A 4,395-nucleotide genomic window follows, 5' to 3' on the forward strand; every position below is an offset into this window, starting at 1 on the left:
CACCTGAGAGAATCCTGTACCTATACAAAGCTACCATTCACCCATGCATGGAGTATTGTTGCCACATCTGGGCTGGCGTATCTATCACTAACCTCTCCCTCTTGTATAGGGCCCAAAAAATAGTTTTCAATCTAATAGGTCCCACTCTGTCAACTAAGATCCAACCCCTGTCCCATCGCTATGATGTTGCATCTCTCTGCCTGATTTACCAATATTTTAATAGAATGTGTTCTGATGAACTCATTGCACTTGTGCCCCCTCGACATACATATCGCCGACAAACCTGCTTAGCAACAAAATCGCACCCCTTTACTGTTGAGGTACCTAAATGCCAGAAAGCTTTCTACTCTAATAGCTAAACAGCTAGACCTTGGAATTCCCTTCCTGCTACCTGCTTCCTTGACTGTAATGATATGCAGAAGTTTAAATGCAACATAAACCAACATTTTGTTAGTCTTTCCTATGTATGGTCCTAAATAGTAACCCCTTACATCCAAGTAGCCTTGTTATGCCTTGTTAGGGGTGAATGTCAATTAAAAAAAAAAACGTTGATGATTAAAAATGATACAAATTTTAAAAATTAGAATTTCGAATGGTGAATCAGTTTCACATAATTATTTCTTTTTAACTAAAACCTGGTGAATACAGACACAGTGGTGCGAGTACGTGATGGCTATCTTTGGCAAGCATCTCACCTCACCCAAAACTCTATAGAATAATCTGTTCATTTTCCTACAATCTTGTTGTCACAGAAGAAATGTTGCTAGTCTCTCCCTAACCCTTACCGTTATTTTCATGGAAGGTCAAATCTTTAGTTCCTTTTGCGTGAACTCATTTTTATTATCTACAGCAAAAAAAAAAGAAAACATAAAATAAAATAAAAACAACTATCTTTTCTTCTTCCAGGTGGTCAGTGACAAATGGAATTTTCGTAAATAGACGTTCTTTGCAAGAGCTTCCACACACAGAACACATTACCATGGTACCACTTCTCTGCTGATTGCCACTTGGTAGTGGTCAATCACATTTACCATCAAATCACTTGTGATCATCAATATTTCTATTGGATTATTTCAAACACTGTTACGTAAACTAGAAAAGTCTGCAAATGACATTGGTCTCCACATAAATGCGGATAAGACAAAGTTTATGACTTTCAATGTGAAGGGAGAGATCAGGGCTTTGGTTGGATCAACACTGAAAGAAGTCGCTGAGTTTACGTATCTGGGCAGTAACATAGTTTCCACAGAGAGAGATATCGGAATTCGCATCTCAAAAGCATGGACCGCACTGGATGGGCTACATTCAGTATGGACTTCGAGACTGGCTGACAAACTGAAAAGGCAGTTCTTCAGGGCAGTGGAAGAGTCTGTCCTTGTTTACGGTGCTACAACCTGGACACTCACCAAAAGATTGGAAAGAAAACTAGATTGCACATACACCCGTATGCTAAGAACAATATTAAATATATCTTGGCAAAATCATCCCACAAAGCAGCAACTTTATGGCAATCTACCTGCCATATGTAATACCATCAGAGAAAGACGCCTACAATTTGCCGGCCATTGTCTGAGGAGCAAGCAGTAATTGGTGAGTGATGTATTGCTAATGGACTCCATGACACGGACGCGCAAGTAGAGGACGCCCTAGATCCACGTACATCCAACAAATAGCACACGACGGCAACTGTGAACCTGAAGATCTGAGGCAACTGATGGAAGACAGGAAACTCTGAAGAGGAAGAGTCACATTGGTCCGGGCAAGAAGTCCGTCATGATGATGATGATGATGATGATTTCATGTGCATTTCTACATCTGACCAATCAACATTTTCAGTGGATTGTACTACAATTTTCTATTTTTCTTCATCAAGCCTGGACTTTATTTGGAATATCCTTTTAAGCCATTTATTTTTGAATTATCATCAACATTCATCCAATTATAACTTCTTGCAGAATATATAGTTTTCAATTTATGTGCTAACCAGCAAAATTTATAGCCTTCGTATGAATATCATTTTGCTAAGTAATTTCCTCTAAAGTTGCAGGGAGTTGGGTGGGTTATATCTTTTCTTCCGTGCATCCACTTTCTCACAGAAGAGAACTTGCTAGTCTTTCTCTACTCTGTCTTTTTCATGACAGGTGCTTAAGCTATCTTCAGTCCCTCCTTGTAAAACATTCGCAGCAAAAACTCGTCCATTTACAACCACAGTAAAAATATTTTTTAAAATTTTGTACATGTAAAACCAAATGGCAGTTTCATGAGAAGAGTTTTTTTTTCCAATAATTTCTCAACTGTGGAATACGATAATACGAGATTACTTCTCAGCTCATTACAAAATGGTCGTTTTCAAGTCCAATGTTAATAAATTCTTCTACCAGTCATATCAAATCATATCAAGATATTGCTCATCACAAACTGACAATCACATTATTTAATGAGAGTAGAAAGTTTACAATGGATTTACTTTTCACGTTCTTGTAACTCTCACTTCTCTTATTTTGTCCTTTAGTTCTCACATTCCATAACCGAATTTTCTGACAAAGGAGGAATAATTGTTGATTTCTGGGTCGGAAACTATTCCATCTAACAATTATCATTGGCTACTTTTGACCTTGAAGTAGCATTTTTTTAAAAACTCTTTCATCAAGTGGATTCATGCCTTGTCTAGAGCGATTTTCATGAAGGATATCACCTGGAGTGATCTTTTGGCCTTGATAAGTGCTGATTTACTCGTAAAAAAAAAAGATTTCACTTTGAATTACTATACGTGCCATGGTTTCTCAATTGACGTTTTCCGAATGATTTTCTCTTTTTCATTCAAAGTAATGACGCTGTCAATTTCATTCTGAATAAATTGGCTAAAATACGCAGATTGAAAAGAAAAGAAAGAAAAATCGATGTGAATTTATTCTAGTGCTACAGCTGTTGTCTTATATGACGTTCGCAATAAATGGAACATTAACAAAAGTTAAATAATAGTGCACTAACCAATAAATAAATCATATACCTAATATATAAAAGGCTATATGTATGTCTGTCTGTCCCCATATTTTCAAACTCTATCTCCTCCGAAACTAAAAGTCACAGAGTGGCGCTAGGGGTCTCAAATGATTGGATTTTTACGGACCGTTCTTTTATGGGCGTTTAGCCGGCTAAAATAGTTTTTAAGGAGTCAAAAATGGGTCAAAACTGAAAAGAAAAATCGTTATAAATTTTGTTACATTTATGTTAGTTTTTTTTTTTTAATTTTTAAACAGTTCATATGCGTGTCAGGTTGGTAAAGAAGTAACGTCACCAGCTTTCAATGCTACAGTTTCAGTTTCGATTCTAACTGATGCCACCCAAATACTTTTTTTTACTTTTGAAATCACGACTCTATAAAAATATATACAAAATCTGGACATTATAAAAGAATCTTATGACTGGCAGGAATTGTCACTTCCTACATTGATGATTGCGTAAGCATGAACACTAGTGTCTGTAGGTATAACGATTAATTATAGTTTAATAATAAATATATATGTATAATACCATGTTCACGACTTCTGCTCGTTTGAACACTCTAAATTGTCTTCGGTCTATGTCCAGAACTGGCATTCATATGTTATTAATTCCCTTCATTCACTGATTATTACGAAACCATGAACCACAAGTATCTGTAATTTTAAAAATAATTATTATTTATACATATATATACATACATACATACATACATACATACATACATATATAGATAGATAGATATAGATATAGATATACATATATATAGATAGATAGATACAGATATACACACACACACACACACACACACACATATATATATATATATATATATATATATATATATATATATATATATATATATATATATATATATATACATCGAAATCCCATAGGATAAGGAGTTTTAATATTTCAAATGTATTCTTTGTCTTACATAGAATAAGTAAAATTTTTTAATTTGAAATTTAAACATTTCACGTCATAATTTTTTAAAATTTTATTGAATGACTAAAATTATATATATATATATATATATATATATATATATATATATATATATATATATATATATATATATATATATATGAATGGATACGGTCTTTACTAATCAAGCCAGAGATGGTGTTAATCGTGACACCCTGAACTGAAGATCTCCGAAAGGATGAAACACTAGTGCCTGTACATATTTAATAATTATTTAAGAAACTTCTTTCTTATCGGTAAGCACTTTCAATTGAATTAAGTCGGTCAATTTAGCTCTTATGCATAGATCATCATATAATGATTAGATCACTCTGACTGACGTAAAAAAAAACATTTTAAAATAAAATGTTTAATTTCAACTTTATTTCATGCGGTTAAATGGTAGCCGAATGGATACGGTCTTTG

This window comes from Euprymna scolopes, chromosome 34 (assembly GCF_053919585.1).
Source record: "Euprymna scolopes isolate OS-2025 chromosome 34, ASM5391958v1, whole genome shotgun sequence".
Taxonomy (NCBI): domain Eukaryota; kingdom Metazoa; phylum Mollusca; class Cephalopoda; order Sepiida; family Sepiolidae; genus Euprymna; species Euprymna scolopes.